General features: G+C 51.9%; 1 protein-coding gene across 1 annotated transcript in view; it reads right to left on the minus strand.

Annotated features, from left to right (window-relative positions):
* TRAPPC9 (trafficking protein particle complex subunit 9) overlaps nucleotides 1–13982 on the minus strand; it is a 542263-nt gene that overhangs the window by 95969 nt on the left and 432312 nt on the right. The gene's annotated exons all lie outside the window — the stretch shown is intronic.

The raw sequence follows: 13982 nt of genomic DNA on the forward strand, positions 1-13982 counted from the left end.
TGTAGAGACCCCCTCACTCCTGAGAGCTTTCTCTGTACCTCTGCTTAATAAACTTCTAGCGCTCTGCTCACTCTCTCTTGTCCGCGAGATTCCTCCTTCAAAGAGCACCGAGCTCTCCTGTATCAGAAGCGTTAACAGCTCTGAGCCCTGGGCTCCCTTCGTGACAGAGCGGAGGTGGTCTCGTCTACATAGCTGTCCGGCCCACAGCCACCTCGTGGTGACGTGCTTTGCTCTCACCCCCTTCTGAAGCAGGTTCTTCATTGAGAACCAGTGGCCTTCGGGGCAACCCGGGGTGCAACACTTGTGGGAAGTGGCCAACTCTCTGGAAAAGGGGACGCAGAACTTTGTTTGCATGTGGGTTTATCATTAGATTCTCAGGCGTCCTCCACATAAGATAACTTATCACCATCGTCCTGCTGGAGTGCGTCTCCGTTTGTGGGGAGCAGCAGTGTCACCAGGCACTTCTGTCCACAGATGCGCCTTTTCCATCCTCCCCAGCCTCACGTGCGTTGGGACCGTGGTCCAGCTGCAGATTCAGGGAGCGGGTTCTGCAGGCGCAACCACCAACCCCCACTCATGGAGTGAAAAGGTTCCACGGGGAGGAGAAGCCAGGCACTTGGCCCCCAAGGCTGCGCTCCCCCTGGTCTGCTGTGATTTGGGGAGACGGGCCGATGCCTGCCTTTCTCTGCCCCTCCAGGAGCTACGCAGTTCCAGCATCGAGCGAGATGTGCTGAACTTGTTTCAAGCACAGGAGCTCGTGCTCTGATATAACTGACGTCCCTGAGCGTGAAGGTTATGCGGCTGTTTTTTTCCAGCTGTTGGGCTGGATCAATGGTCCAGGGACGAATCCCCAGCAAAGGGCCTTGGGGAGAAGGATGTTGTCAGGAGCTGCCCGAGAAAGGTCAGGAGGCTGAGTCTTTGAAGTTGGCTTGACTGCTCAAGGTCTGGCTTCAAAGTGGCCCGGAGGCCAGCGCCTCATTAAGGATTGCTGCCTTCTCAGGTTCTCAAATGGGAAGGGGCTCTTTTCCCCCAAACCTCTTAGTACTATAGCCCAAGCTGACCCACATTTGCTTCCAGACCTTTTTCCCTTCCTAAGAAATTAAACTGCTTAATTTCAAACATTTTCCCCTAAGCATGTGCTCTGTGCGTGTTTAGCACATTCTGAACAATGCGGGTGAGACAAAGGAGGAGGGGAAACCACAGCAAGGCCAACACCCCGGCCCTGCTGATGGAGGCCTGGGAAGAGGGGCAGACCAGAAGGAAGCAGACTGGGCTCCAGTCCCACCAGCACAGGAGCCGAGTGGGACATGCGGGAGGTGAGGTGACCTTGAGGTCCCGCTCACACTGGATCCCACAAGAGTTCTGGGCCCTAAGCATCTCCCTGGACAGCACTCTGGCTGTGGGACGAGGGAAAGAGCCTCAGAACAGGAGGACTGACCCAAGGTCACTGAGGTCTGGAAAGCACAGCTTCCACACCCAGACCTGTGTCCTTCCTGCTGCTGATGGCTCTCAGCTGGGTGGGGGTGGCTCAGACACCAGGGCCCGTGAGTGACATCAACTGCAGGGAGGCCGTCAGGCCACCTGGCCCTCCACCTGCTCAGCTGTAGAGGGGGCCGGAGGACAGCTCAGAGGCGGTGGCCACCCCACCACGAGGGAGCCCAGCCCACTCCCTCCCCCAGCTGATCGGCAGTGCCGTGTGGAGCGATTCGGGGAAGATGACCCAGATCCAGTTTATATCATGGCGTTGGATTTGGGGCAAGTTACCAAATGTGAGCTACTCCGCCTGCCAAAGTGGGAAATGTGTGTCTCTAGGGAGGGCCAGTGCCCAGGAGGAGCACCTCCCACACCAAGAGAACGTGGCCCCCGGGCAGGAGGTTCCCCTTCCTCTGCAGGTGAAGTCCACTGTGGCTTCTAGACTCTGAGCATAGCCTGCTGGGCTGTAAGGTACCCAGCCCTGGGGGGACTCCGCTTCTGTGAGGGAAGGACGGCAGGCAAGGTGCCTGCTCCCTTGGGCATCCAGGCAGCAGACTGTTCTGAATGTGCCCTCTATTTCCACACCTGGAGAAGGTGCTCTGACCTCTGCAAAAGGCTGAGGGAGCAAACTGGTCAACGTAGGGAAGGCAGGGGACCCCAACCACCACCATGCTCATCCCGGATTCCCTGTATCATCAGCAGCCTTGGTTTGAAAGCTGCAGCTAAAAATGCAGATGCGACTGAGGAGCCTGGGAGGGGCCTGGGAGGGCTGGTCAGCAGGCCGCGTCCTCCCCACGGCAGGCTGCAGACAGGATCCAGACCAGGGGCAACAGCGACTCTGCTTTGCCCAGGACTGCCAGAAAGCCCTGTGCTGCCCAGCCAGGACTCAAACATCAGGGGCCTTGGGGATCGCATCACCTGCCGGTGGGAGCCCAAATGCCACCCCCACCTTGAGTGACCCACCAGTCCAGGCACAGCCCCTGTGGATGGGGCACATGGGGCCTGGCACTTGAGGTACTTAAGGACAAGCCTTATTCCCCTACGAGATGCCCCACAGGGCCACAAGAGAAAAGCAGATATTAAATAAATACGTTCTGACCAGTTGGCTGTTGATTCTCACAGCCATCTCCTGGTCTTAAATCAAGGCAGTTGCTGAGGTCACAGAGCTGGGCCTGGAGCCCTGGGGCCACAGGGAGGCAGACATAGTGGTGGGGGCATTGGAGCCACAGGCCAGGAGGAGCCGGCTATGGTCAGTCTCCCTGCCTGGGGCTGAGCAAGGGGATGGCTCCCAGGGCTCCCTGCAGTCCGGAGAGCCAAGAAGCTTGGTCAGTGGACTCCTCCCTCTCCTGAGAGAGCTCCTCTACCAGGAGCCCTTAGCGCCCCAGTGTGTCCACAGAACCATTCACCCAGCAGGTGCCCAAGGACCTCTCCCATGCTGTCCTTGGACGAGGCATCCAAGGCGGCCAAACCTCACCAACTGGAACAGTAAGTCCTGGCTGCTCCGCATCCAGACAACCCGTTCAATGATGCTTAGGCTCCAGCAAGAATATCTATTTTCTCCTATAAGCCCTGTAATCGGGGGCATGGGAAGCCTGCAGAATCCAGAGAAAGTGTCCTTCCATATTGGAAGCACCGGGGGTTAAAAGTTTGTCTTGTAAGAAACAATGGAAGATGAGAGAAAGACCAAAATGTCCCCCTCCTGGGTTTAGTATGACAGCAATCCGGAAATTCACGATCCTGTTTAAGGTGCAGCAAATACCGAGGGCAATGCGACAGAGCCCACGCCCGGTGGTTGGCTGGAGACAGACACTGATCATGACCCAGCTCTGTGACTTCCCAGTCGGTGACCCCGCCCCCGGGCCCCACCCCTCCGAGGAGGGACACTCTACCCACAGACTGGCAGGTGTGTGCAGGGCGGGAGGCAGAGGGAGAGCCAGTGAGCCCTGCAGAGCTGCGAGCACCTGCCCCCTCTGGGAGCTGCCTCACTGGAAAGATCCTGCCCCGAGGGTCTGGTTCTGGAGGAAGAATCTCAGCAGATGGCAAGGGTCTTGGCTGCCAAGTCAGTATAACCAACACTTGCAGCCTCTGACCTGGGTCGGGGGCAGGTCATTTACCACCTGCCCCAGGGGCCTGTCCCATCTGTTGGCGACGAAGGGGACTGATGCCAGTAGCTGTTTACCCCAGTAGCACTTTGCATTCATGAGCTAGTGACACGTGGGCGGACGCCAGCATCCTGGGATGCTGAAAATAAGGTCCAAGAGGGCAGCATAAGGCCGTGGGAAACACAGATGTGAGGCCTGCCTGGAAACTCCTGTGGGACTCTGGAAGTAAGAACCCAGAGACCTAGGCTTGGTTTACAGATGCACTAATTAGCCCCAGCTCAAACCAGCACACTCGGATCTCTTGATTTCCCTGTGATCCAGTGGCAGGAGGACAGGAGCTGTCCTCACGAGGCAGGCAGAAGGCTGCCATCAGGGCCCGGAGCTGTAGGCTCCTTTGCAGATGACCAGGGAGCCTTTCCCCCGTGAAGTCAGGTATTTCTCCGGAACAGCCTTTCTCCCCAGCAGCCTGTAAACTCCTCCAGGACACGGACTGTTTCTCACTCGCTCACTCAACAAGTACTTGTTGAAGGCTATGCTTTACCAGTCGTTCAGCAAGCATTTGCTCTGTGCCCACTCTGTGTTAGGTAAGGAACAGGCGGGGGTGCGGGGACATGGACCTACCATGGACGTCACCTGTCAGTTCCCAGGAACAGACACTCCTGCAGGCATCAGAAGAGCCCCAGGGGTGGGGGCCGCGTGGAGCTGGAGAAGAGCTCACAGCTCACCTGGGCCTGGAAGGACAAGCAGATCTCACCTGGTAGAAGGGAACGCCAGAGGCCCGGGCCTGGCCCGGTGTCACGGGTAGCTGCAGGGCAAACCCCTCTCCGACCTTCCTGGACAAGTCCAGTTCCGAGGGTGCAGGAGGGGTCGGTGGCAGACTGGCTGGGTGTTGAGGGCATCTGCACAATAGAGCCACCCCATGCAGGATGCCAGAGTGCAAGTAGGGGGAAGATGGCATACTCACGGAGGGCAGCCCCGCCGGGGCCTGGAGCACAAGCTGGAGAGGAGGCGTCCGTGGGGCAGGCCCCCATGGATGGATGAGAGGCTGAGATCCCGGGAGTGGGTGGGCTGAGGTGTGGTGGGAGACGGGCTACGGGAGGCAACGAGAACTAGTTCCTTCAGGCCGAAGAAGTGACGTACAAGCAAGGAAAGGGGACAAGCCTCATGGTGTTGGGCAGGTAATCCTGTGGCTACCAGCACTGGCAGGGATAGTGAGCGTGCGTGCGTGCGTGTGTGTGTGTGTGTGTGTGTTTACAATCACATGCATGTGTATGTTTCCTGGCTCTGTCTTCTGAGAAGGCCATGGGGTAGCAATCAAGAGGGCTGGCCATCACTCCCATTTGCATCTTTGCTTCTAAATGCCCATCCTCACTGAAGGAAATGACACAGCTTGGAGAAACGATGGTGTCAGGGCTATAGTTCGAGATGAATCTGGAATGTTTGTGCCAGGAAGCAACCAGGTGCTCCAACACTGATGGAGGCATATCATGAGGCATGAAGTCAGCCTGAGGGGCTCCCACTGGGCGAGTCTGGAACAGTTTGAGCATCAGAACAAATAATGACAGTCACATATTTGAGCCCATTGAATAAAACAGGGAATGATGGATCCATATAAATAAACGAACAAAGTAAAGTTTGTCGAGGAATTGGATATTTACAGTTTCAAGGCACCTTCCCCTGAAATACTTACTGATTACCAAGAGAAAAAAAAGGAACTTCATAGAAAAGAAAACTCAAAATGGATGAAAGATCTAAATGTGAGACAAGATTCCATCAAAATCCTAGAGGAGAACACAGGCAACACCCTTTTTGAACTTGGCCACAGTAACTTCTTGCAAGATACATCCACGAAAGCAAAAGAAACAAAAGCAAAAATGAACTATTGGGACTTCATCAAGATAAGAAGCTTTTGCACAGCAAAGGATACAGTCAACAAAACTCAAAGACAACCTACAGAATGGGAGAAGATATTTGCAAATGACATATCAGATAAAGGGCTAGTTTCCAAAATCTATAAAGAACTTCTTAAACTCAACAGCAAAGAAACAAACAATCCAATCATGAAATGGGCAAAAGACATGAAGAGAAATCTCACAGAGGAAGACATAGACATGGCCAACATGCACATGAGAAAATGCTCTGCATCACTTGCCATCAGGGAAATACACATCAAAACCACAATGAGATACCACCTCACACCAGTGAGAATGGGGAAAATTAACAAGGCAGGAAACCACAAATGTTGGAGAGGATGCGGAGAAAAGGGAACCCTCTTACACTGTTGGTGGGAATGTGAACTGGTGCAGCCACCCCGGAAAACTGTGTGGAGGTTCCTCAAAGAGTTAAAAATAGACCTGCCCTACGACCCAGCAATTGCACTGTTAGGGATTTACCCCAAAGATTCAGATGCAATGAAACACCGGGACACCGCACCCCGATGTTTCTAGCGGCCATGTCTGTGGAAGGAGCCTCGGTGCTCATCGAAAGATGAATGGATAAAGAAGATGTGGTTTATGTATACAATGGAATATTCCTCAGCCATCAGAAACGACAAATACCCACCATTTGCTCTAACATGGATGGAACTGGAGGGTATTATGCTGAGTGAAGTAAGTCAATCGGAGAAGGACAGTGTATGTTCTCATTCATTTGGGGAATATGAATAATAGTGAAAGGGAATATAAGGGAAGGGAGAAGAAATGTGTGGGAAATATCAGAAAGGGAGACAGAACATAAAGACTTCTAACTCTGGGAAACGAACTAGGGGTCGTGGAAGGGGAGGAGGGCGGGGGGTGGGGGTGAATGGGTGACGGGCACTAAGGGGGACACTTGACGGGATGAGCACTGGGTGTTATTCTGTATGTTGGTAAATTGAACACCAATAAAAATTAATTTATATATAAAAAAAGAAAAGGCGGGCAGACACTACCTTTGTCAAATGATCACAATGACCACCGTTGGCAAGAGGACAATGGAGTCATGAGCCGCCCTGAGACATGGGGAAGGCAGGCATCACTGTGACATTCCTGCCAAAGACACATCTACTGAATCCTGTCGCAAGGGCACACCACGTAAACCCAAACTGAAGGCCACCCTAGAGCAAGCTGGTTAGAAATATCTGAGATCACCAAGTAATCAAAGTCAAAGGAAGACTGAGTAATTATTCCAGACCAAGGGAAACTAAAGACTTGGAAGAACTCAGGGCAACCAGTGATTCCAAACCAGATGCAGACCCTCGAAGTACAAAGGACACTGGTAGGACAACTGGCATAACTCGAGCGGGTTGTCAGTACTTGATGGTAGGTAGTACCCATGCTAATTTCCTGATTTGGGTGGCATGCTGAGGGTGTAAAACAGAATGCCCTTGTTTGTGGGAAATAGGCATTAAAAAATCCGGGGGTGACAATGCATTGGTCCAGGTACCTGCTTTAAAACAGTGCAGAAAAAAGATTCTCACTACTGTCCTTGCAACTTTTCTATAAGTCCGTGCACAATCACAAAATTACCTCCTCCTTTTTTCTTCTACAGGAAGGAATATCCTGGTGCAGGGGAGTATCTGGTGAGAAGTCAGCAGAGCTAGGCCTGGAATCCACCTGTAGGCCACGAGCTCATTATGTGATCCAGGGAAGTGTGGAGTGATGGGAGAGACACAAATTTCAAGATCATGGGAACTGTGTTCCAGTCTTTGAGTTGCCACTCACACAATGAATGGCTTTGCACATGCTTTCCACTTCCTCTCTCCTACTTCAGAGATACACTGTGAAGACTACCTCATTCATGCCTGAATATTTACTCAGCAGGCACTAAATGTTCTGGTGACAGATCTAGGTGCTGAGAATACAGTGAAGAATAAACATATCCTTCCTCCATGGAGCTTATACCCTAGCAGAGATGGAAACACACACAAGGAAAATAATCTGTATATGCAATGAGCTTTCAGAGAATTGTAAGGCCTGTGAAGAAGAATACATCAGGCAAGGCCTTAAAAGGTGGTGAGGGTGGGGAGGTCAGACAAGAGAAGTTGGATATTTTAGGAAGAAAGAGACAGAAAAATAAAATGATCACAGAAAACAAAATCAAGAAAATACAGACCACAAAAGTAAAAAAACTATAAAAACAAAACATGTAACAGAATAAACAGTAAAGACCAACACACGTGCCATATCGAGGAATGTAAATGGCCTACACTCACCTATTAATGAAAAACTCTTTAAAGTTGGCTCGCAAACCATAATTCAACTCCATGATTCATCTAAGAGAACCACATGAAAAAAAAAAAGGAAATCTCAAATGTTTAAAATAAAATGATAAACAAAGGCATATCAGCCAAACAAAAAGCAAGCAGGGATGAAAGTTACAGTGTTAGACGAGGCAACAAACACCGAAGGAGACAGAGAAGAGCAACTTAAGTGACAGTGGGCTCAGCAGAATGAGAACAAGGAGGACATCTATGCACCAAGGAACATCCACACTTGTGCTGCATGTACTACAGGACACAGGGCCACCACGTCAATGGACAGGAGTCCACTCAGGCTGAGGAGGACCCACAGCAGCAGCAGGTGTAATTCACATGTCTAAGTCTGCAGTGGGTCAAGTAAGTGAGGGTCCCAGGGACCTAAGCAATGTAACTGATGAGGAGAGGTTAAATGATGTATTTTGCAACTCAATCTGCCTAAAACAAGGAATATGCCTTCCTTTTAACTGTCTATGGAGTGGTCACAAAAAAGCAAAAGAAACCTCAGTGAATTCTCAGAGGTGGAAATATCACTAAACTGATTACAATGCCATTACATTAGAAAGTCAGAACAAATCCAGGAAACGAAACAAAACATGTAGGTTTTAAGCAACTCTTGGGATAAAGATGAAACAAACTAAAATTGCAAAGTGCCTAAAAAGTAACAAACATGAAAATGGTAAATATCAGAACACAGGAAATGCAGTAATTATAGGAAAATTCATAGCCTTAAAATAATGATAGCAGTAACAGGAAATTTTAAATAAATGGATTAAATATCCAGTTCAATCAGTAAGGACAAACTAGCACAGTGAGCTCCAGTAAAGCAGAAAGAAGATGGGGGACACAATCAGAGAGAAGAGAAGGGACAAGAACTGACAAAGAGAGCAGATCATCTATTAGCCAGCTGAATCAAGAAAAGGAAGAGAAAGCAAAATTATATTAAGGAAACAGAAGTGGGGAAATGACCACGGTTCGAGAAGAGACAGTTAAATAGTTAGAAACTTAAAAACAAAATGAGCTCTTTCTGAAGTTATATAAAAATATGAAAGCTGTCCCATAGGCACAGAGTTTTGATTTTGCAAGATGAATAAGTAGAGGTCTGCTGGGGGACAATATGAATGTAGTTAATTCAACTGGACTATACCCTTAAAAATGTCAAGATGGAAAATCTATGAGTATCTAACCATAATTTTAAGTAAACAAAAGAGAAAGAAAAGTAAGAAAATGAGTGAAGCAAATACCCAAGCAAATATTAAAATATACTACAAACCCGTAATAGTTACGAGGGCAGTCCTGGCTCATGGGTGGACAAGACAATGAATAGAAGTGAGTCTAAAAATTTTCCTGAACATATGAGAAAAATGACCTCACTTATTAGCAGAGAAAGGTTATTATTAAATGACTTGGAGACAAATAAATAGTTTTCTGGGAAAAGGCTGGATGCATGCCACATAAATAAAAGACCTAAATGTTAAAATGGGTGAGCCCATGGAAGTGTGAGAACTTAAAAGATCTATATAATCCAGGCGAGGGAAGTCTTTCTAAGCACGACACAGGAACAGAGGATATTTTTAAAGAACTTGCTAACTTTAAAGTAAGCATCTTCCAGTGCGCCTCACTCCCGTGGGGGACTGGCACCCTTACTTGTTCCAACAACGTTTATCAGAGCAAAGGATCAGAAACCACCCGAGGGTCAGCCAGAGGCAGGTAAGTGAAGGACAATGCATCCGACGGCGGTAAGAGCGTGGAGGCCCCACGCATGCTGCTGGGGAGCGACGCCCGAGACGCGTCCCTAAGTGAGAGAGACAAGCGGCAGGAAGCTCTCACATGCTCCCACTGAGGACAAAGCCACCGCGGGTGCCTGCGGAGTGTGGGCAGGGGGACAGGGTGGCTCCGGGGGAGGACAGCGGTAGGAAGGAGACTTCGCACACAGCTTGGTGCACCTCTTGAATTCTGAGGCTCGTTTGTGCAGGTTTCTTTGCAAAGGAAGCCGAGCACACACTGATGCACGGCCTCGCCCAGGTTATGGCGGGGGGCGGGGGGGGCAGGCGGTCGGCTTCTGATCGGGGTCTCTCCCTTTGAGGCAGGGGTGCAGACAGAGGGAGCCTTGCCGGGTCAGGCCTGGGATCATTCCTTACTCTGCCACCCAAGTGCTGGTGATGGGGACATGATCGCTCTGATTTTCAAGCTTCCTTTCTATAAAACAAGGGTGGTTTTCCCAATCTCTCAGAGTTGTTGTGGGGCCCGTGTGACATGAGGCACATTTGACACCGGCAGAGGCACATCACAAGGTCGTTGTGTCAATAGGCGGTATGAGTCTGAGAGCCGGGACATTTCTTGGCTTGGTGGCTCAGGCTGTCATGACCAGGGTGCACAGGCCCCCACCCGGCACACAGCGGGCTCTGCGTGGACGGTCCAGTAACAGCCCTGGGTCCCCCTCCCCCATCAGACCGGGAGCGTCTCGAGGGCAGGGATGGAGTTTAACTTACACGCGGGTCCCCGGCACCTGGAGCGGTGCCTGCTACAGAGCGGACGGTCAGCAGCAGGAACCTACTGAACGAACAGGCAACCCAAGAACCCGCATTCTCCGTGCAACCTAGGGTAACAGAAACCCCTGAATATGATGACCGTCCAGAGAGGGCACGTTGCTCCCTGAGGCAGGGCGGCTGGTGTCCCCACACGGGTCTCATGTGCCTGCTGCTTCCTAGACCTGTTAGCCTCACGCGTGTGCGAGCTGCCTGCATGCCACGGCTCGGGGCCGGAGCACGCGGTGGGGCTTGCTTGATGAGGATTTGGAGGATGCGCAGTGGAAACCTCCGCCACGTAATGGAGCCAACACGTAATCTGCATTCCCTGGCAGTCTGTGAGGGTGCAGGCCATCCCTGCGGCACCCGGGAAGCTACGGAAGGCGGCACCAGCCAAGGGAGGTAGAAGGGGGCACGGCTGCGGGACACCCGAATTAGCTCAGCCTGGTTAGTCACCACGACCGGTACTGGTGGAATGGACAGTCGGGGAGCATGCGGGGCTCTACAACCTGGAGGCGCAGCCCCACACAGTTCACAGGACAGGTTCCAGATGGAGAGGAGAGGCCTCTGGGAAGCTGCAGCCCGACCAGGCCAACGTGGGGTCCTGTCCCTGGCCCTGCCACAGCTCTGACCTGCCCCGTCCTGCCTTGCCTTTGGATGCACCCCAGAATCTCAGCTTCCTCCTCTCCATGACCAACGGGCACACAGCAACTCCAGGGGCCCCCCACTGGCCCCTGAGATGCCAGGATGCAGGCATCTCTTCACGCCTTCACTGAGCACTCGGTGCCCTTGGCATCTCCAGCTCGTCCACCTGCCTGAGGACATCACTCCACGAGGAAGCAGCAGAGCCAGGACCAGGACGCTCAGCAGCTGGTGCCAGCAGCAGGCCCGTCCCCCAGGTGATGCCACCCCATCACACAGCCAACACGGACATGTTTGCGCTCTACCACAAAAATAGTACAACTTCAGAGAATCCTTGTAGACAGCATGACCCCACAACACAAAAAAGCTCACCGTGCAGGGTGGTGCGTGTGATTTACAGAGCGATGAACATCTTGGAACAGCAAGCGAGCAAGTGCTAAGTTGCCTCAGGTCCACTTGATGAAATTGTAACAGCGCACGAGAGTAAGATACGTTTGTAACATGGGGAGCACTGGTGTTTTGTCAGGCAAATAAAAAAGGGACACAAAAGTACAAATATGGTATGATCATCTCTATAAACAAAATTTAAATTTGAAGACACCAAAAAGGCTTAGAAAGACACAAAAATCCGATGAAATAGAGGTTGTTTTGGGGGTGAGTAAAGGGCGATTTTTCTCAGTCCAACTTTTCTGATTTTTCCCTAGCTTTCCACAGCAAGAATAGAAAACTTTGATCATGTGATCTAGTGGAACGGCCACGATCCCAGTGTGAGGACACCTGGCCCTGACCCTGGACCAGGCACCACTTGGCTGGGCGGTGCTGGACAAGACCCCTGACCCGGCCGAGCCACAGAGTCCTCACCTGGAGAAGGGCACACTTAACGCGCAAGGCTGTCGAAGTGACACTGTGACATCCTCGCACCTTGCCCACCATGTGACACACACGTGCAAAACGGTTAAATAATAGCTGTTATCTTGTTGAGTTGCCCACCCAAGCCCATTCTCATTGGAGAAAGAAATCTGTCAGCCAGGGCCACGTGGGCCGATGTCCGGCAGCTCAAGAAGCACCTGTAAGTGCTCAGGTAGGTGAGGGCCCAGCTTGGCAGCCTGCACAGTGAAACCTGAAAGCCCTCAGGTCAGGGGCCCTGTGAGAACAGTCAGGAGAGGCCCATCACGGCGGGGCACAGCCAACGCCACAGAGCCTCGGTCCTGGGTGGTGTGAGGGGCTGAGGCCCCGACATGTCGGACCCACAGCTCACATGACAGGAGGTGGGCACTGGCATGTCCTGAGGCCAAGGATGGGGCTCACAGGGGGCTGGGGAAGCAGGCAAAACTGCCCACCAGCTCTCATGGGCCACCACACGGGAACTGCGCTCACAGCACGGGAGGGAAAGTGACCTCAGAAATCCTTGTTCCCACAATGTCCACGTCGCCATCAACAGTCACATATTCCTTTGACCCAACAGCTCAAGAGTCTAACATTCATGTCTTTTGACTCAGTAACTCCAAAACCAGAAAATTGGTTAGAAAATCAAACAAAAATCTGTTCATAAAGATGTTCACTGGAAACAGCCAGTTATGGTAGCAAGCAAATTATGACAATCCGACCGGGAAAACATTGTGCGTGGTTTCTGGGGGGTGTGGATCCTGCGAGCGCAGGACCTCAGCATGACCGGACACCCTGGACACCACAGGTAGGGCACCCAGCTGCCCTGCTGGGGGAGCTGCAGGGAAGCAGCTCCTGTCCTGCCAGCAAGGCTTCCGGGCACAAATGCCTCCCAGGCCCTAGGATTATTTTTTCAAAAGCATCTTCTCTGGGGTGGTACTGTTAACACCTGTTATCTACCAACATTCTGGTATGCACATGACGTGTGCAGGGCAGTGGACCCAAATGCTGCTAACAAGCAGAAGAGGAAAGAGGCCTGTAAGGACTCCAGTGTGGACTCAGGGACTCCTGCTGGGCTCTGGAAGGAGCCTGGACCCTGTAGGGCCCACTGCAGGGCGTGGCTACTGTGTGGCTGTTCGGGCCCCGGGCAAGTTCTTTTGAGGGACAGGATACGTTAACACAAGTTTTATTTCATTTTGTTTCACAGGACGGGCCCCCTGGGGCCTGTCCCAGCCCTAGAGGCAGGAGGCTCTGGGTGTCTGACTTGCTCAGCTCCCCACATCTGGTGGATGGAGCTGGCTGTGCCCAGGTAACCAAGAGATAGGACCTTCCAACCTAGAAAATGGTCTGGGGGCCAAGAGAAGCCACCACAGGTGCACACCCTGATTCTCTGCGGAAATGCGTCCCCCTCCTTCTCAGGCTGGATGCATGGAAGGAGCCACCTGGTGTAACATGTGGTCCACTGGCTGCTGCCACGCCGGCTACTCACGGGCCTCCCCCGGCCTTCATCTGTGGGAGCAGGGGGGCCGGCAGAGGGGCAGGTCCCCCCGCAGTACAGGGGGCCTCACAGGCTGATGGGGAGCCAGGGAAGGCCAACGGGAAGGCCCCCTGCTCCTGGAACAACTCCCAGGTGTTTCTAGCATGTGAAAGGGGAGATTACACTTTAATTAACTGGGCAAAAGACTGATACTAATTTACGATGATACCTGGGGTTATATATATATACACACACATATATCTCGCTGATTGCTAGCTTCTGACCTAGAATAGATAATGAAATCATTTCCAGAAAATAATAAAGCCTCCCACGTCAACAAAAATACATTCCGTTTGTTCCTCAACAAAATATGTCGGGCTGCTATCAGGAAGGCACAGCCCAGGATAGAAGCTGCTGGAAGCAAACACGCAGGTGCACTGCTTGAGGTGCTAAATCATGGTGAACGCTCACGGGTTGCAGACGAGTTATGGTGCTTACCAAAGACGCTCTCTTCTGTACTGACCCTGTGAAAAGCTGTCAAAGCTCATCCAGGGAGGAGTAAGAGCAAGAGGGTAGCACGTGAATCCCTTCCACCACTCAACCACACACAGACTGAAGACGTGCCCACGTGGAAAAGGCCA

Source organism: Nyctereutes procyonoides, unplaced genomic scaffold (genome assembly GCF_905146905.1).
Source record: "Nyctereutes procyonoides isolate TBG_1078 unplaced genomic scaffold, NYPRO_anot_genome, whole genome shotgun sequence".
Lineage (NCBI taxonomy): Eukaryota > Metazoa > Chordata > Mammalia > Carnivora > Canidae > Nyctereutes > Nyctereutes procyonoides.